A 20,873-nucleotide genomic window follows, 5' to 3' on the forward strand; every position below is an offset into this window, starting at 1 on the left:
AAATTCTCTCATTGACCACTTCCAATACCCCAAAAGTGGATGTTGTGAACACTGCAAATTAAACTGTTAGAACTCAATGGTCATCACATAGAAATATACTAAAATATACATTATAATATGTGGATATATTTGCCCAGTGTAGGAAAATTTGGTGATAGGCATTTCAACTGACGCTGTATTACTACTCTGTATGTACATCTGAAGTCCCAGACTCGGGTAGTTGTAATACAATAGGTGTTAAAGGTGGGAAAAGCCATGTTTCAATGTGTCACCAAACATATTATCAAAGTTAATCTCATAAGGGTGTCAGAGGAAATTAAAGTTGCCTTTGGCTTCATATTATAAGAACTGACTGAAATTTCAAACTACCACAGTAACTGACTACATAGAGCAGCAGGAAGCCTTCAATTAAGTGCATCAGTTCTATTTGTAGTACAAAGGATCTATGGCTTAGGATAGCCTATATCACTTCAAAAGAAAAAACTCAACTAGATCTTAACAGTCTCCTGAAGTACAGTCTGAGAGAAAAGGACACACGGGGTCAGTCAGGAGCATGGAGGATAGTAACTAATTCAAAGGCGAAGGGGTGTTAGGTGGAGCTTTAAAAAATGTTCTGTCTAGTCAATAAGAAATTCTGCAAAACTTCTTTAGAAGAAAGCTAAGCCAGAATGTAGCGTGACATTCTACATTCTTCAGATTATAACAGCAAAAGTCAGCAATATAAAATGATTTAATAAGAGAAAAAGATGAACTTTTAGAAGAGTGATGGATAGAAGAATTCTTGAGGTTATGAGTAGAAATTCGCACATACATTTCATAATGAAAGATTATTCCCATATGATTCTTACTCTGGCCCTGTTTCTAAGACTACAGTTCAGGAAAAAATGGAGGAGTATTAAGACAAAGGATTAGAGAGGAGTAGTAGTTCCATTATTTTCATTTGTTCTTTGACTAACTTTCGACCAAATTTATTGGAAAGTGAAACTTGGATGCTTTTTGCATAATTCTAGTTAAAGCTGAGTGATCTAAACCTTGTCATTTTTCTTCTTCCCATTTTGCCTCCCTCTTCTGCTATATGGACTGTGTCTAATTAAGTAAATTAATGTTGTTAACAAAAATTGAAGTATTGGGAAAATTGCTGGGGAAAACTGGGTGATGTCACAAATTAGTTTGAAAGTCACTGAAAGAACTTGTGACTCAGTGAGGAAGTTTGTAGATTTGTGATAATTGAAATAAATCTTTGAATAACATTCCACTGAAATAAATCCTATTTTTGTTTTTTTCTAAATTAGGATGCTTCATTCTGAGCATTGTAATTGGGATAAAAATTCTGATAAATGTTATGCACAAAATTTGATAATTGTTTTGGTAAATAATTTTCACAGAAAATCCTTGCTCAAATTAAAATGAAAATATAAATCTCTAGAAAGCCCAACTATGAATTTCCTAAATTAATATATTCATGGGCAATGTAAATGATGAAGACATTTAATGCATTATTTTTGAGTCTGAAATTAAATATATTATCCTACATATTTTCTCTACATAGCACATAGTGAAAAATAATTTTGGCTATAAGAGTTATTCTGACTAGGGCCTCCCCTGGTGGCACAGCGGTTGAGCACTGGGCTGTGAAGCTGCCCGCAGCCTCTGCAGGGCCTGTTCGATCCCCGGCCACCGCCGGTGAGGGTCCCACATGGTATGCAGACCTCTCCTGCCGCTCCCGCTGCTCCCCTCAGCAGTGTATTTCGTCAGTCTGATTGTTCTGTTCCCTGCTCTGGCTCTGGTAAATTTTCTTACCCTCCCATGCTTCTGACTGTACCCAGTGCTTGCATAAATAAATAAATAAATCTTTAAAAAAATTAAAAAAAAGAGTTATTCTGACTATACAGAATATAGTCTTTATGAGTTGATTTCTAAAATAATTTTAAGTAAAAATTAATTTATTTTTCAGAATGTAGATATTTGGAGTTGATATGTAGAAATGGTAAATACTAGTTTAGCTTATTAAAAGCAGTATAATGTAACATGTTAACATAGCATCATTTGTATATGTACAAATAAAAATTTATTAAGATAAAACCACTGTATTCATAAGCCTAATGAAGGGAATAGAATACATTACCTTTTGGGTATCAGACCAAATACATTTTCTGGTTCTTTTACTTAAAAATTCTTAGATATGATTTATAAGAATAATGTTTATTCTCCTTTTCCCTTTATTAGCTTTTCAAAAATGACCTAATAAACCTATAACAATATAATAGGAACATTCTGTTATGTAAGGATTTTATCTTAGGAAATCACTTGTAAATGTGATAACAAATTTTCTAATTTATAACTTATTTGCACTATAATATTAATAGTAAATTTTATGATAGTGATAGATAAGCAGTTGTTGAGAATGGAGCTTTAGAATGGAGTTTGACATGTTATCTTTTAGAATATGAATCAATAGGAGGTAATTTGACTCTGTCTTACTGCTCTTCCCTTCAACTACAACATTTTCCTGCTCAGTTTAGAGCCTGTATATTTGGAATAATATGTTGCCAAAGGAACCATCTAAGTTAAAAATTCTGAGTTAAAATAGCTATTTCAACTAGAGATGTTCTAGGGTAGTTATATTACATTTTTATTTTCTTGCTTGATGTCTTTGACTTCCATTCTCTTGATTTCTAAGCATTTGTCTGGATTAAAAACCTTTTCCCAGAAACGAGGCTACAGAGGGGGACTGTATAAAGTAGGAAGAAAAAGGGGTGAGAGGTCCAAGTGGAATATATTTGATGTTTTGTTTTTGTATGTGGTATGGTAACATACATCTGAAGAGGTGTGAAATTATATCCCAAAATCATACACAGTGTTGTAAGCCAATGTTAGTTACCCCAATAATAATAGATACATTTTTTTTAAAAAAAGAAGAGACAATAAATATTTTTCTTTATATGTCTCAATGTCAGAGGGCCTGAAATAGGTAAAAAGAATAATAATGATTGGAAAATTTCTTAGCTAGGAAGAATATAATAATAGGACACAAGAAATAACTGGTAAAGAGGAAAACAAAAAACTTTTGAGCAGTGATTAAATGTTTTTGAGTTAACCTTTCAGGCAAAGATATGTCTTATCTCCTTCCCATTTTACTTTCCTATCTTCCTACTAAGATCATCCATTGGCATATGACATAAAAGTAGATCAGAAGGTGGTAGGAAATCAGCCAACAAAAAACAGGGGGAGATCATTCTGACCAGAATGAGGACAGATATTACTTAAATCAACTGTGAGTTTCCATCACTTCGGAGGAATTGGTAATTAGCATGTGGATTCCCCTTTAGATGTGTTCAGTAGATTACCAAACAACTGAGAAAGTTAGACACTGTCTCTAGAGTTCCTTAAGGGAATTTTAGACTCTTCCAGTAATGCCTTTAACTTAACAGAAAGAAGACTTTTGTACATTTATGCTTATAATCATTACGCAATTTGTTTTATATATAGGTTTTTTTTTTTCTGAGTTATTTCTAGTTCTTTTTAGAGTCAAGAAATGCATTCATATATAGTTGAGGAAAGAGGCTTGGACTGTAGGGTTCACCAGTTTTTCAAATCTTTGCCAGATTTGATCTGATGTCTTTCTTTAATCTGATGTTTTACATAATTTGCCGTGACATCCACTCTTTCAATATGAATTATAAAATTCAACATTTTGCTCCTTTTGCCACATTACTTATAAAATTTGATCTAATTTCAATTCTAATTATTTGTTTAAAATAGATATTTAGTGCTTTAAGAATGGCACATTTATAAAATAATGCATATCCTACCTAAAAATAACATTGTTCACGTCCTATGAATGATGCTTCCAGAATTGAGGGAGACTCACTTACGTAGTTAGCCAACTAACCCAATGTCTGCTTCAGAGCACAATGTTTTACATACTCATGTTGAGCAAGAGATGATACTTTCACTAAAAGCCACTTTCATTGTTTTGTGGCTTCAACAAATGACTTTTATGTTTGGTGAAATGGAGGTTTATTTTCCAGCAAGTGCAAAATCTAGAAAAAAAGGAGAAACTTGTTGAGAACTCTCTGAAAAAGTGTGAAGTTTCTTATATTTTATTCAAAGTTTAGAGATAGGCTATTGGTCATGCATTGAAAACTCACCATCTGGGCCCACACAGCTTGTGAGGAACTTCCCCTATTACCACAAACTCATGAAGTTGTATTTCATGTTTGTAAAACTATAAGGTGCTTAATTTTAAAAAATATATATTCATTATATATATATACATGCATATGGAAAATAAATTTCATGTATATAATAGCTGTATAAGTTGGGAGTTTAAATTAGGTAATTTTAAAAACTCAAATCAATTAGTACTGAAAGGCTTGCAATAAAAAGAAACTATTCTTTCTTCTATTGCACCTGCTTCCACATGAGCCAATTTTAAAATGTCCGACTTTTATGCCTCCAGTGGTATCTTGAAATAATATACTTGATTTATTTAGTTTAATCATTGTCTGTTCACTGTTGCATGGTAATGACAATAACATTAATTTTCCTCTTCCCCCCACTTCATAATATAGTGACATTACTATTCTTATTATTTTTAATTTTTATTAGTGTTTAATAAACCTTGGAACAATAGCTTCTTCACTAGTGTTCAGTTTGAGGTATATGCAGATTTTAATGATTCAGAATATAGTTAACTACAGTGTAATAGACTAGCAAACTCTAAGTACCACATAACTGTGCTTTATTATGTAATGTGGTTACACTAAAATTACTATTTTAGTTAAGAAAATAAGAATTTAATCCACTTGATATAACCAGGAGGAAATATTTAAATGATTTATCTTATTCTTAAAGTTCTTTCCTCTTAGGTGCATGTAATTAAGAGCCAAATTCAAAATATATCCTTAAAAAAACTTTAAATATTTAAAAGAGAAGCCACCTTTTCTCTGTGATTGAAAAAAAAAAAAAGAAGCAACCCAAAATTAATGTATGGCCTATATATTGCTTTTTGACAGTCTTTGATAGACAAATTGATAGATCCCTTATAAATACGAAAATTGGCGGGGGAAGAAAATCCTCATCATCTATACAAATAGAATCCTGTCTATATGTGCTTGTTTAAATAAAATTCAATGCCTCTAGCCTCCCAGAACCACACTGAGTTATAGTGGACTCAATTTCAATACAGAAGAAATTGATGTGTGATAAAAAAAAAAAAATGAACCCTTTATGTTTTGTCAATATGTTGCTGATTCTGATAGGAACTATTGTTAAAACAAATTCCTTTTGTCTGGAGCAGTTTTCTTTTTTGCTATTTTGTTTTATATTTAAAGCATTAAAATAATTCATATTGAATATCCTATTTCAGCAACTGTTTTGAGAAATACTATTGTCTACAATGAGATCCCCTAAACATATATTTATAGAGATATATTAAAATATATTTCAGAATGCAGGCATAGGAAGAGAAATAATCTTATTATTGAAATCTACTAATCCTGAAAATTAGTGTATGTTTTCTTATTAAATAGTATATAAAAATTCTTTTTATTCCTCACCTCTCTCACCTCCTGTGTAAACTGTAATGAGAACTGCTTAGGCCTTAAACACTGATTTGGATTTCAGGTTCTCTATGAATTAACAAATAAAATTACTTGAGAGTTTCATGACTTCAGTATAGGAAGTAACTGCAGATGTGGTGGAAATAGCAAGAACTAGAATTACAAGTTGAACCAGAAGATGTGTCTGAGGTGCTGCAATCTCATGATAAAATTACACGGAGTTGCTTTTTATTGGTGAGCATAGAAAGAGTTTCTTGAGATGGAATCTATTCCTGGTAAAGACACTGTGAACATTGTTGAAATGATAACAGAGGACCTGGGATGTTATATAAACTTAGTTTGTAAAGCAATGGTGGGGTTTGAGAGGATTGACTCCTATTTTGGGAGAATCTCTTTTTGTGGATAAAATGATATGTAACATCATTGCATTCTGCAGAGTAATTTTCATAAAGTAAAAGTCAGCCCGTGTGGCAAACTTCATTCTTGCCTTATTTTAAGAAATTGCCACAGCCACCCCAGCCTTCAGCATCACCACCCTGTCAGTCAGCAGCCATTACTGTAGAGTCAAAACCCACAAGAGCAAAAACATGTGACTTGCTGATGGCTCAAATGATGATTAACATTTTTAGCCTTAAGTGTCTTAATTAAGGCCCCCCAAAGTTGCATATTAATCCTATACAATTGTTTAATCAAAGTAAGACATACAATTAGTTTAAAAATCAAAAACTCATGCTGAAAATAGCATTCCTCTATCCTGCTTCTCTCCAATCCCTCAGTTCAGTCCCAGAGAAAACGACTTTCAGCAGTGCTTTCTCTTTCTTCTGATTTTTACTGAATATTTAGAAATAATGTGCTCACATAGAAAATGCTCAGTTCATAAATTTTAAGCATTGTATGTGGTTTCCTTGTCCTGGAAGATAAGGGATTTCCTTTCAATACCCATTTATATATACATCTGCAAGTGTATTCAGGCCACTCCCACATGCACACTTGTGCACACACACTCATACATATATATACACATTTCCTCCTTGCCTTCTGCAATGGTTGTGTCATAAATTAAGTAAAATCTACATTTAGAATTTGCATGAGTAATCAAATACTGGTTACTGCTAAGCAAATCCTGCCTCTTGTTCAACTCTTTTTTGCCTGTAGTTCATTGTAAACTTACCCCCATTTACCTGGTTTTATTTGCTTAACTATCTCTGCTATGTGCTTATAAAAATATTTTCCCTTACAAATGAGGACAATTTAATATTCACAAAACTGCATAAGTATTTTTGGATGAGTATTCTCTTTCCATGTTAGAAATGAAGGATCAATTTCTTGCCTATCATACTTTTCACATGTACTCATTGTTTTCCCTTTTCTGTCTGTTCCTGAAGTTTGAAATTTCCGCAGTTATTCTCCTGACATCCTCAAGAATGGCTGATAGCTGTCTCAGAGGAGAAGAGTCCTGGTTGGCAGGAGCTCACATCTGGAAAATGGGAACTGACTGCCTGTTGCCAGTATTTCCTGCCATCCCAGATGGCTGTAGTAGAACTGTCAGTGTTCTGTGTAAATATATCAGGGAAACTGGAAAGGGGAGGGCTACTTTTATTTATTTATTCATTCATTCATTTATTTATTTATTTATATGTCTATCTATGTATCTGTCTGTCTATCTATCTATCTATCTATCTATCTATCTATCTATCTATCTATCTATCTATCTATCTATCTATCTATCTATCTATCTATCTATTTTTGCCTCTACCAAACCACCCATACCCATACCCCATCTGTCTCTGAACCCAACAATTACTGACTTATTTAGGCATGTAACACCACCTTTTCTAAAACTGCAATATCCTTTTCCCCTCTTTAAAAATGGTGCAGGGCACCAGCAGTTCAGATTATAAAGAAAAATAAGGACTGACAGGAGCTCCTTATTAGTGCTGGTCTTGCATCAATCACTATTTGTTAGTGCTTCATTCTGTAAAAGAAACTGAAGCAGCAGAAAATAAATCAGGGAGTGTTTTTTTTTTTTTTTTTTTTTTTTTTTGGTCATTTTCATGTACCTGTGTAGATGGAAATGTGTGTCGTTTACATACTGATTATACGGAACTATTGATTAAATTAGCAGAAGGATGTGCACCAAAAGATATAGGTGATCTGCATAAGCTTTTACCTTTAAAAGAGCTGAACTCCAGTGAATTTCTGAGGATTTGGACCAGCTTCACTTTTCACAAGTGTTTTTTTCTTCTTGTACATAATTTTTTTTTCAGGTTTTCTACTTTCTCCATAAGGATATTGGATTTTATATGCCTGTACAGTTAAAAATTTAGAACACTTTTTAACTTAGTGAACCATAGAATTTAAATTTTCATCTTTTTTGGTAAAAGAAATATATCAATTGCCTCCAAAATAAGAAGCCCTCAAGAAGAACATGTCAATGGTATATGTAATTTTTCTTTTTTGTCACCATTTACTTATCAAACAAGTGTAATTACACTTCAGTGTATGTAAGGAAAAACATTTTGAAAATCAAAATTTTAAAGGAAAAAATACCTATTTTTCATACTTAGAAAACTTCAATTCCTATCTCTTCCTGGGATTTTCAGCTACGTCTCCATTGTGAATTGCTTGCTCTGTGCTCGCCACACACTGTGTGTTTTCCATTGCTATTCTCTAGGGCAATCTCCTTTTACTTGGATAGTATGATGTGTTTGTTGGTTTTTCCTTTGTTTTTATTTTGTGAAGAACTTTTATGATTGCTTGTGTTTATTGAGTATGAAAAATATGGACAAGTCTGAAAATGTCAGTTTTTCTTCCTCTCCTTATTGCTGATAGATTTCTATGGATGGGCATAAAATACCAGTTGAAAATCCAGGTGATGTCCAGCCTAGTTGGGTTCTCTTTTCTTTATATTTGGCTTCCCCCATTCCTGTGGAAGCTTTTTAGAATTTTCTCTTTATCCCCATTATAAAATTTCACAATGTTGTGCCTTAGTCTTATTTTATTCATTTTTCTGGGTTATTCTGCATATCCCTTCAATTCAGAGGTTCATTTTCTTTAGTACCTCAAAAATTCCTTTGTTTTTTTTAAAAATCTTCCTTTACCAAAGCATGCTGTTCTTATATTAACACATTAGTTAACTTCCTTTATTAGATACCAAATATAATTAATCAAATCTTTATTTTTCTGCCTGTACTTTATGCTTTTTATTCTGCCCCCTTTCATCAGTTCAAGTTTGTTTGAAGCTCTCCTTCCTCTTAGAAACTAAAGAATGAGCATTTGCTCATTGGAAACTTATTTGTGTGGCAATTATGAACCAGAGGACTTCCTGTGCAGGAGGCTCAAGTAGTTAGCAGCTTTTTGATTGGGTAGATGAATGTTTGTCTACATGGTTAGAAGGATTCCTTGCATACTAGTGTCTTTAGATTGTTTCTCGTAATTTTTTTCAGTGTCTCTAGAGAAGAAACTTCCAGGCTTCTACTTGTAGAGAATATGCTTGACTGCCAGAACCGGGAGAGTCTATTGGCGAATATGTTATATGGACTAGTACTCAGTTGACCTCCTTTTGTCTGTAGATGTATCCTATGTTTTCTGCTCACATTGGGTCTCTTGCTCATTTCAGTTCATACAGGAATTAGCTCTCTAGCATTGTAGTGGTGACAGGCTGTGTGCATGTAGCGTGTAAAGGGACCTGGAGAGGAGGCGAAATCTCTTAACTGTGAGGGAGAGGACATGTCTGTTTAGTGCTGTGTAATCAGACTTTAAATGAATTTCTCGATTAAATGAATTTTGACTGTGCATCTGGCCACTCTGCCTTCCTTAGGGCCTGTGCCTGCAAGTTCTGAGTCTCTTGGGTCTTTGGCACGAGACTGCTGGAGACTCCCTCCTCTAGTCGCTTCGGGGGGGTGGTGTCTCTGTTCAGCAGGGCTGCATGTCACCACTCAATTCATTTTCCTGCTTCAAAACCTCACTCAACTTTCTTGTTCATTTTTGTCATCTTTTCCATTTTCTTGTTCATGTAGGTGCATGAATTTTAACATTTTTACTGCCATTTTAGGGTATTTCTGATGGGAGGAAAAAGAAATTTCTTTGGTCAACCCATTACTTTGTATTCAGAAGTCACACAGTTTTTAAATCACTCACACTCAACATTAATAGTATTAATATTACTGATGATTTTCTTCTTATTACTATTATTTGTAACATGGGGTGTTTTAAGATAATATCAGGCCTTCCTATGAAATTTCTTAACATTGAATATTAAAGAAGCCCATTATTGCCATGGACTTGATTAAATCTATCATTTTAATGAGGATATCATGAAGTTAAAATGTGTGATGGACACTGGTGGTCTCTGTCAGTGACATATTCATATTCACATACATCAATTTATTTCATAATAGCTCATCCATCCATAACACAGCTGTCCAGCAATCTCATTTTATTAGTAACAAATGTCAGAACAAAAAAAGTATCAGCAGTAGCTTTGAAACAACACTAATTTGCTTTTGAGTCTGAAGATCTTTCTCTGGGGCTAGCTTGTAAAGGCATTGAACAAAAAAATGTTAATTTTCATTTTATAACCTGTATAATAACGTTTTAAAATGTACAGTTCAAATTCATGAAAGTTAGAAAAAAGAAGCAAAAAAAAAAAAAAATGAGACTACCAGAAGGCAGGGGACAGTCTATGAAACTCTTAACAACGCAGAGGAAGAGAAGAGATATAGCAATGATAAACAAAGGAACTCAAATTCCCATTAGGCGCCTGTAGCAGAAGCTGCAGATGTCTCACCCAAATCTCCCTGGGCCCTATCATTTTAATGCTCCCTTGTCTAACTCTTGCCAGCATAGATTTCTCTTTGCCTAAGGGATTTCTCTGTTAACTCAAGCCTATACCAGATGCCTATCTCAGGTGTGCGCATATCAAAAGTGCCAGAGAATTAATGCCAAGAGGAAGTAGCCAGAAACCAGTGACTGACAGGAGCTGATGTGTAAATATCCCAGCTTCCTTACCCATTGGTTGAATTAAGTCTAAAGAACGTGCTGTGTGTTGGCAACTAGAATTTCCCACAGGGCGGAAGTGCCAGTTGTCCACAGTGGTAATTTGCTTGTTTGTTGGCTGCCTCCCTTTACTACTTTTAGTTTCCCTGCTTTCACACTGTTGTTTTGTAGAATCACCTCCCAAATAACCTGCTTACACTAATTTATTTTGCCTTAATTTGTGAGGATTGAAACAAGAAAATACCATTTTTTTGAACTTTTATATTTGAGTTTTTCCTTTATTTAACTTTAAAACACTGCTATAGTTGACTATTCAGCAAAAACAATTAAAAGTAGTGAACACACTGGTTATATTCCTTCACTCATTCACTACTGCATGTAAAATCCCAGCAGTGAGTGTTAGTCACTGGCTCCATGAAAAGGTCTGACACTAAACACCATCCCTCGGATGGTCATTTCCATATATGCTTCTCCATTGTAATTGTGTCGCCTTCCCTAGTTTGGATCAAAATCCACCAGTTCTTCCTGGTCTGTTTCATTAGTCTTTTCTTCTTCCTCTCAGGTATGGGTTTTTTCCAGTAAATAGAGCTTATCAGGAGAAAGAAAACCTGGAATGTTTCCCTTAAATTTAGTGATCAGGCAACCCTTTTCACATGGTCTATTATAAATTAGCATACCTTCATTTAGAACACACTTGGTGTCTTCATGCTTGACAGTCTGATTTGGATGACAAGTAATCACCATGATTTGGTTGTCAAGAATAGATTTTGGCTTTTGGAAACCACACAATGCTTCAACCAGTTGTATGTCCATGTGCATGAAAAGGTCTTCTTGCTTAGTAAAAATATTGCGGTCCTTCTGATCTAAGACAATGATAATATTTACTGATCTGGTCCAGTCCTGGTTCTTCATCTCCTTCACAGTGGAGTATTATCTTCGGGCCATTTCTCATACCTTTGTTGATGTGAACTTCTAGAATCTTCACTTGAACTATCTTCCTTCCACTGCAGCTTTTACTTCTAGCTTTAGGAATGATCTATTCCCCATGGCCCTGGCATTCCATGTATACAGACTGAATTTGCTGAACCATTCGAGATCCTATTGATGAATTCTTATTGGCATTCCAGTCCCTTGGAGATTGTGACAACACTCTATTGCCCCTTTCTTACCACCTCAACCTTCAAATTTGTCACAAATTACATTCTTTTGCAGAGCTAGCTTGCTTGTTGCATTATTATAAAAGTCTTTTTTAAGGTTGCTGATAGTTGATGCACAACATTTTCTACCTCTCCTTTTTCTCTGCATCCTTCCCCTCCAAAAAATCATATCAAACATGTCCATGGGGGAGCCAAAGACAACACCTGCTCCACCTTCTTTAGTGGCTTGTTCTCCTCCTTTGTCACATAGATCCCATTGAAACTTGAGGAACAATTATATATTCCTCAATAAGACAGTGTTGGATGTACATAAGTGGTAGTAAGTAAAATATTTAATTTTCAGCATGACCCACTGCCAATAAGGAAACACTCAGTTATATTTAATATATTCTGTTTAAGAATATGAGTTATGTGCATATTTAAGAATTATTCCTATTTAAAACAGCTAACATATTAGAGTTCTAGGTTTTGACCTTTACCCACACAAAAATTTACACCATCCTGAATGATTCGTTTGATTAGAGTCTGGACATTCAAGATGTAGTGTGATAATTAAAACATATGTGTGAATGTTAAAGTATTTTAAGAAAATAGGAGACCATTAACTTACTAGTGCTCAATAAAAATCTTATATAAGTCTCTATAAATTCATGGGAATGCACTAGTGAATGTATTAACCAGGGTGTAATCATGTAGTTACTGCTCTCATGGAATATAGAAGCTTTCAAAATTAACAAAAAAATTACATATATATAATGAGATAAATGCTAGCATGAAAGACAGTGTGATATGTATTCCTCAATTTCTCTGGAAATTATTTTACAAAAATGTTTATTATTTCTAACTGTTTCCACATTCTCTAACCCTCCTGGGGTTAGAAATATGAACTGAAACATCCTTGTACTCGACTACAGAAATTTAACCAACAGAAGTGATTGTAGAACAAAATTTTAAGTATAACCTAAATAATGCCTTGCCTCTGTGCTTATTTTTCCTGCTATCTCTTCTTCTGTGAGGGAAGGAGGAAATTAAGAAATTGTGTTTTGGGATAGGAGAGAAATGACTCTCTGCCAGGAAAGTGGAAGAACTGTATTTGCTGTTGATGTTTCTAGAAGAATGGAACTGAATAACATGGGGTGGGAGAGTGGAGAGAAGGTCTGGGAAAATAATGAAAGGTAGGTGCCAATGCTTAAAAAATAGACTTGTCTTGTGTTCATATTTTACCGTGTTTATGCTGTACTCTCCAACGCCATAATAAAATCAAGTTCCCACAAAAAAAGGCCATGAAGTGAAAAATGCAAAATAGACAACATGATAAATTAGTGGAGACGAAAAGAAGTTAATCCAGAAATAGCCATAATGCCATAAATCCTGGAAATTTTCCTCAAAAGGAGAAAAGCCATTGGACTTTGCATACAAAGGGGAATGTAAGTTCAGCAGAATCTGATGTAAGTTATGGGGAGGAAAAGTTAAGGACCAGGGAGATGAGGCCGATGTCTGAGTTTTTAACCATTCAGTGTCTATAAGCCTTGCAGCTCTTGAAAATACCCAAATCCTGAAATTGAGCAGCTTGGTTCAGCCATAGGGTGAAGAGATGGACCAGCATCTTTCTGAAGTCTTCAGTTGATAGCCATGTCCAGTCTCTTCATGACTCTTAGGCATTTGCTATGCTCAGTGCCTGAAATGATCTATGTTCTGTGTTACATTCTTCAAACTATCAAGGAGCGATTTTGCAGTAGGCGCTCATTCCCCATTAACCTTGATCATAAGAGGAAACCTACAGTATTTTTCCCCTGACAATTCTCTGCCATTTTTTTCCCCATATACTTCTTTGGTATTTACCCTCTGAATTTCATTTCTGGTCATACGCTTTCTTTTGTTTTTCCCATAGATCCTCTTCTTTCCACTCTTGGTGATTTTTATCTATTGTCTGGTATCCCCACTAAAGAAAGATCCTCTTCTCTCTATGAGTTTGCTAATTATTGTACAGTTCAGCACCAACCTCACTGAAATAAACACATTACTTCAAGTGCATTGGTTTGATTAAGACAGAAGAGTAAAATAAGTAGTTGCATACTTCAGTGACAAGAATTTTTTGCTTCATTTTCAATTTATATTTATTTTAGGATAGGTGAGAGAGCACTCTGGTAAAAAGAGTATGTGTTTGGGAATCATGTTCACCACTTATTAGTACATTTCAATTCCCATGAACCTTAATTCCTTTTAAAAATCAGGATGTTGGGCCTCCCCGGTGGCGCAGTGGTTGAGCACTGGGTTGCGAGCTGCCCGCAGCCTCTGCAGCTCTGCAGCGCAGCGCCAGTTCGATCCCCAGCTGCTCCTGTGGCCGGAGGAGGGTCCCACATAGCACACAGACCTCTCCTGCCACCCGCTGCTCCCCTCAGCAGTGTACTTCGGTCCTTCTGCCTGTTCTGCTCCCCACTCTGGCTCTGGTGAATTCTCTCACCCTCCCACACTTCTGACTGTACCCAGTGCTTGTATAAATAAATAAATACGTAAATAAATAAATAAATATCAGGATGTTAATACTTGTCTCATGTGTGTGGTGAGGAGTAAATGCAAAGCACCTTTTGCATGATACTTTTCACTTGATAGGGTAGCAATGAATTATGCTTACAATAGTGTAGTTATAATAATTTTAAAGTATACTGATTCAGTGAATGAAAAGGGAAAATGGTAATGTGATGGTGTAGAAATTTGGAACAAATCTCCCTAATCAAGTGGTCAGTCATGGGGAATTTACTCTAGTCATATGAATGTGATGACAAAGGCACTTTACCTCATTGCATTCTCCCCCCAAATTCATATCCAGAGTCAAATCATGCAAAAAAATCAGGCAAACTCAAATTGAGAAATAGTCTTGAAAATAATTGAGCTGTGATCATCAAAAGTGTGAAGGTAGTAAAAAAAATCAAGAAAGACTTGAAACTCCCATGTTGGAAGAGACTAAGGAGACATGGCAATTCAGTGTAACATGGGGACCTACACTGGATCTTGGAACATTAAAATGGAGGCTAGTAAGAAACTTATGATGTCCAAACAAAATCTGCAGTTTAATAGTATTGTATTGGTGTTAATTTCTTAGTTTTGATGAATGTCCCTTGGTTATATAAGATTAGGGAAAGCTGAGAGAACCTTATATGGGAACTCAGTGTACTATCTTGGTAACTTTCCTGCAGACCTGACATCATTCCAAAATAAAAATATAAAAACATGTTTAATGTTGAAAAGTAAAACAGTCACAGAGAATGGATCAGTGGTTGCTGGGGGGACAGTAAATAGAGCACTAAGAAGGGTTTTTGGTGTTTTTTTTTTTTTTTTTTTTGGTGATAGACTTGTTTTGTATTCTATGATTATAGTATATTAATCTATACATGTGTTAAAATTCAATTATTTGGGGGCCTCCACGGTGGCGCAGCCGTTGAGCGCTGGGCTGCAAAGCTGCCCGCAGCCTCTGCAGCGCCAGTTTGATCCCCAGCTGCTGGCGAGGGTCCCACATGGCGTGCAGACCTCGCCTGCTGCCCGCTGCTCCCCTCAGCAGTGCACCTCGGTCCTTCTGCCTGTTCTGCTCCCCTCTCTGGCTCTGGTGAATTCTCTCACCCTCCCTGGCTTCTGACTGTACCCAGTGCTTGTATAAATAAATAAATAAATCTTTAAAAAAATTCAATTATTTGCAAATTAACAGAGTCAACTTTACTTGTCAATATAAAAAAGGAAAGGGAAAGGGTGGGAAGAGGGGAAGGAGGGAAGGCAGGAAAGAATATAACCAGGTTCAAGAAAAAAATTATGGACTATAAAGCCTTTTTCTTATATATAATAATGTCATCAAGTTAACGCACCTTATTAAATTGTTTTATTTTTTATTTAACAAATATTCATTGAATTCCAGTGATGTGTCAAACATTCTTAATACTTGGAGGAACACAAGAACTTAATATGTACTGTATGTTGTTAAGAGAGAGTAACACATACTGTAAAAATGTTCTTAAGAAAATTCAGGGCACAGACATATGGGAAGACAAACTGCAGTGAAATATTTACATAATATTTTAAGATAATGTCAGTATCATATTAAGCAAAGTGAATTATGATGCTATAAGTTCAGAAGAGATATAAACATTCTTGAATCAGCAGAGAATTTTCATGAAGGAGGTACATTGAACTTAGAAGAGATTCCTTGCCTGTGACTGAAGACTATTATATTTAGGAATGGGACATTTAAGTACCAATTATTTTATTTTAAAATTGTCATAAGATGTATTTGTGTACTCCCAAATTCAAATGTTGAAACCCTAACCCCCCAGGTGGCTTTAGTAGGTGGGGGCCTTTATGAGGTAGCAAGGTTTAGATGAAATAGTGAGGGTGAAGTTTCATGATGAGATTATTGCCTTGTGAAAAGAGACCAGAGAGCTTACTGTCTGTCTCTCTAACATGTGACAATAAAAGAAGAAGGAAACCAGCTCTCATCAGAAACTGGCCCCTGGATCTTGGGACTTTTCAGCCCCCAGAAATGTGAGGAATAAATGTTTGTTTAAATCACCCAGTCGATAGTATTTTGTTATAGCAGTCCAAAATACTAAGGCAAAAATTGTATTAAAATACCCAACATTCATGAGAATTCATGTATTAAACACTTATAAGGAATTTGCATGTATTAGCTAAAATGAGTCTTTTGAGGACCCTCAGAAATAGAGACTATTATTTGCTCCATTTCAAAGAGTCACCACCAAGTTATATAAGATGCCTCAGGTCATACAACTGATAAAGCAAGGATTTGAATTCTGTCTCTGCCTGGAGCACACACATTCTGCACCACCAAAGTACATGGAATCAAGTCATATTTCATTTTTCTAGCTGAAATCAAAGCGTGTTTCAAATATCCCAGAAACCTTGATTTTTCTGAAAAAAATTCTTTTAAAATACAACTAACTATAACATAATTTTTCTTTTCCTGAATACAAATGGTCTTTGCTGTGTCCTCCGTTGGCTTCCTGCCCCTTGTTAATGTGCATGGAACTAGTGCCTTTCATTTTGCCACCTGCCAGCAGAACGTGACCTTGGCAGCCTGGCATGCCAGCCAAGATTCCAAAATAGCAAAAGTAGCCACTTAGGTTTCTGAACAAACTCTTTGAGCCATAAATATGCCTTGCCATGTTAATAAACATGTCTACTGACGTGGCAGTAGTACTTTTAAAGGTGGCTCCTTAGCTGATGGGTCTGTGTGACTAGATTATCTCTGCTTTTGAAACTCTTAAAATTCTAATATAGTCTTTCCTTAATTTTATGTTTTCCCATTGTTGGAATTGCTTAATTTGTCTGAAATATTCCATTTTAGTTACTCAGCAATGACCCCATTTACTTAGAAGCATTTTGGTGATGAAAATAATAGTCAATTATATGGGATTTTGTTTGTTGTTATTTTTGTTGGAATAAAAAACATGAATTCTGATTTCTCCATACAATTACTGAAAAACAAGTGTACTCTGTAAGTGATTATAGATGGCTAAATGTTTAGTTTTTGAAGTCTATTTAATTCAAAAGCTTAATAATAAATTTCCTACAAGCTGCCAGTGAGCAGAGATGTAAATAACAACATATGTTCACAAGTGATCCATGAAAATGTAATTCTTTAATAACGTGCCTCTATAATGCTTGCCGCAAATCTTTCTGAATCTCAGACCTCCATGTCAAATATTCTCAGTACTATTGACACATAGGACAGGGCAGTTTTTCCTTGTGGGGAACTGTCCTCTGCATTCTGCATTGAATAATGTTTAGCAGCACCCCTTACCCTCCCTCAGTCAGTGCAAGGAGCAACTGCCCCCTCAACTGTGACAGTCAAAAATATCTCCAGTAATGGTCGCATGACATTGGGGATACAATTTTATCCCCAGTTGAGAACCATTGACTTTTTCTATTGGTGTATAAAAGTCAACATGTACAAAACTAAAGTTATTTTCCCCTCAAGTCTTCGCCTCCAGGAAAGTTAAGAGCATGTGTGAGACAAAACTTACCATCTTCCTTTAATAGCTAATTAACTTAATTAACTTACTTATTTCTCTATACCTCAGTTTATCTGTAAAATAAAATACATTAACAAAAACTCCATGTTATATGATTGTTGTGAAGATTACATGAACCATATGTAGGAATACCCTTTCTGTAGGATCATTTGACAGTATGAAGCAGAACTTTAGAAATATTTATAGCCTTTGACAGTAAGTCTAGTTCTCAAAATTTATCCTGAGAGAAATAGTCTGAAGCATTCATAAAGAAGTATGTTATTGGGCCTCCCTGGTGGTGCAGCGGGTTGAGCGCCGCTCTGTGAAGCTGTGTGCAGCCTCTGTAGTATGGGTTCGATCCTGGCCAGCTGGGGAGAAACCCACATGGTGCGGCAGACCTCTCCTGTCTCACCCGCTGCTCCCCTCAGCAGTGTATTCCGTCAGTCTGCCTGTTCTGTTCCCCGCTCTGTCTCTGGTGAGTCCTCTCACCCTCCCGCACATCTGGCCAGTACCCCAGGTCTTGTATAAATAAATAATTTTTTTTTAAAAAAAGTTGCATGTTCTCTTGGACCTACATGTAAGTGGAGAAGATGGAATGTAAACAGACCCTAAAAATAAATAATTTTTTAAGAGGTGATTTGGAGCAGGACCTCTGAGCAGCAAGTGAGTAGTGTCAGTGTGGGAGAGGCAAAAGTTTACTTCCACCCATCTTAGGTTTTCAACTCAGAATCTAGCAGAAGATTAGAAAAACAGGTTACTAATGTATATAGTGTACATCAAAAACAAGAAAAAATAAAGTAAGTTTGTAGAGAAATGACAGGACAAAAGAAAACAGTTTTAGGCTTCTAAGGACATCAAATTGGGGGAAAGTAAATAAATGGAAGGTCATGAATGGAGAAAGTTTTGTTTGCAGATTCCTCTGGTGCCATCATTGGGCTGATAAGAATCTACATATACCCAATAAAGGAAGATCTATATCATGACTTCATGCAGAAGAGGGGAAGGTGGAAAGAGCTTTTCCTGAATTTCTTATCCTCAACAAAATATAATCCTTGTGTCAAAGAAGCATATATTGGGGTAACATTCTGGTTTCCTTCAAAAGCAACAAAGATATTTGAAGGAAACCCACTTTAGGCTTAGGAAATAGCACATGTGAAAGCTCTGACCTGCTTAATATACTCCAGGGACAGAAAATAAGTTCATGAAACAGGGGCCAAGAGAAGATCAGTGAAAAATGACTCCCAAAGGGCATCCAAATGCCAATGCAAAAATCTTTGGATTTTACTGAAAGACATGGTTAAAAATTTGGATTTTATTCTAAGTTTGGTTTTAGGAATGGGAATAACAGGATTTATTTGTGTTTTAAAACCAACCTTGCTCTTTATGAAAAAGAGATTGTAGAAGCAAAAGAGGAAGAGGACAATCAGTTAGAGGCAGTCCTAATGATTGAGTTAAGGGATGATTATGGGTTGGATATAGATGATTAACAGTAGAGGTAGGTAGAAGTATGTAGAAAGATATTTTGAAGATAGAGTTGACAAAATTCAAAAGATTTGATATAGAGCGGAGCACAAAGAGACATTTCAAGGATAACTCTTGAGATACTGGGTCTGATATAATCCATATTGGATGGATTTTGATGGCGGTTATATGGCACTGCTGAGTGAAGGCAAGCAGTAAACTTTCAACAAAGTCTGGAAACACTGTTAGTTGTCACAACTGAGAGAAATGTGTCCTTTGACATCTAATGGATGGAGGCCAGGGATGCTGTTAAACCTCCTGCAATGCACAGGACACCCCTGCAGCAACAAGAAATTATCCAGCCAAAAATGGAAAGTGCCAGAGTTGAGATACCCTGCCATTAACTTACAGTTCTCAAAATGTGTGCTTAGGAACTTCAGAGTGTTCCCACAAAGGTATTATGGAGGTTTCAAATTTTGAATGGACACACAAAGACATCTGTCACACACCATGCTAACTCAAGGTAGTGGCACAGTTTGAACATTGATTTCTTCATTCTTTTTAATAACATATTTTTGTAAAACTCTGATTTTGGAGGTTGCTGGGATAAAAATTAAGTACTTTGTGAAAATCAGTTTGGACAGTAAGTGAGAGCAGTGGTTTTCAATCTGATTCTGAAGTTTGAGAAATTGTACAAATCCCGAAAGGCACACCGTTGTTAGGAAATAAATATTAGGTCGTTTGAATATGACAATTCAGTAAACTCAGTTGGTAATATTTCTTTTGGCACGAGGATATAGTAAAACTACTGTGAAGCTAAGGGCACCATGAAGCAGAAAGTTGGGAACTGCTGTGCTAGAATTTAAGTTCCTTGGGAATAAATACTGTATATTAGTATTAATATCCCCCAAACCTAGCACAATCATGATCCAAGCATGAGGTGTAGATGCCAAATGGATATCCTTGTAGAACTTGTGAGAAATTTTAATAAATACAGAATGCTGGCTTGGAATAAATGAATGAAGAGGGCACATGTATCTGTAATATAGTTAGAGAGTAATTTAGTGCACTTCCACCTGCAGTTTCACTGAATGCTTAGAGTTCCTTAAATATCCCTTTATTATATGGTCAGAGTAACAGGGGGAACAAAAATGCTTGACTTTCTTACTCTTAGGCCTGTATGTCTCTAAACTATACTTTCTTGATTTTAGCACTTGTAAGTTACTCAGTCAGCTGACAATTGAATATTTTTTTTCAGTGATACAAATTTCTTTTCTCATTTTTATTATGCATATTGATACAACTGTGATTTAATTTTGCAGGAGTATGTGAGAGGGAACTATTTAAATATCTCAAATTTTTGGCTGCTTTTCTTCCTGTCACTTTTGCCAAGCACTGCATGCCCTTGCCTAGTGATTACGTAGATTCTGGAAAGAGAGGCCCTCCTTAGATTTAGTAACTCTATTTTGTTTCAAGTAAAAAAGAATCATTCCAGTATAAGAATATGAGTTAGGAATATAAACTTGTAGAATTCTTGGTGTTGTAGAAAGAACTTGGCATTTGTGAAGGAATATAAAATGGTCTCTTGAGTCCCACCTGCACTAAGGGACATCTTGAGCAAGGTGATCAGCCTCTTTGACTTTCAGTTTGTCATATGTAAACTTGAAATAACA

At 35.5% G+C, this 20,873-nt stretch overlaps 1 protein-coding gene and 1 pseudogene across 2 annotated transcripts in view; one reads left to right on the forward strand and one right to left on the reverse strand.

The window, feature by feature from the left end:
- Positions 1-20,873, forward strand: part of HDAC9 (histone deacetylase 9) — an 853,144-nt gene that overhangs the window by 407,938 nt on the left and 424,333 nt on the right. The gene's annotated exons all lie outside the window — the stretch shown is intronic.
- On the reverse strand, positions 10,966-13,585 carry LOC119257154 (dnaJ homolog subfamily A member 1-like; annotated as a pseudogene).

The sequence above is a fragment of the Talpa occidentalis genome, unplaced genomic scaffold (genome assembly GCF_014898055.3).
Source record: "Talpa occidentalis isolate TD23 unplaced genomic scaffold, MPIMG_talOcc4v2.1, whole genome shotgun sequence".
Lineage (NCBI taxonomy): Eukaryota > Metazoa > Chordata > Mammalia > Eulipotyphla > Talpidae > Talpa > Talpa occidentalis.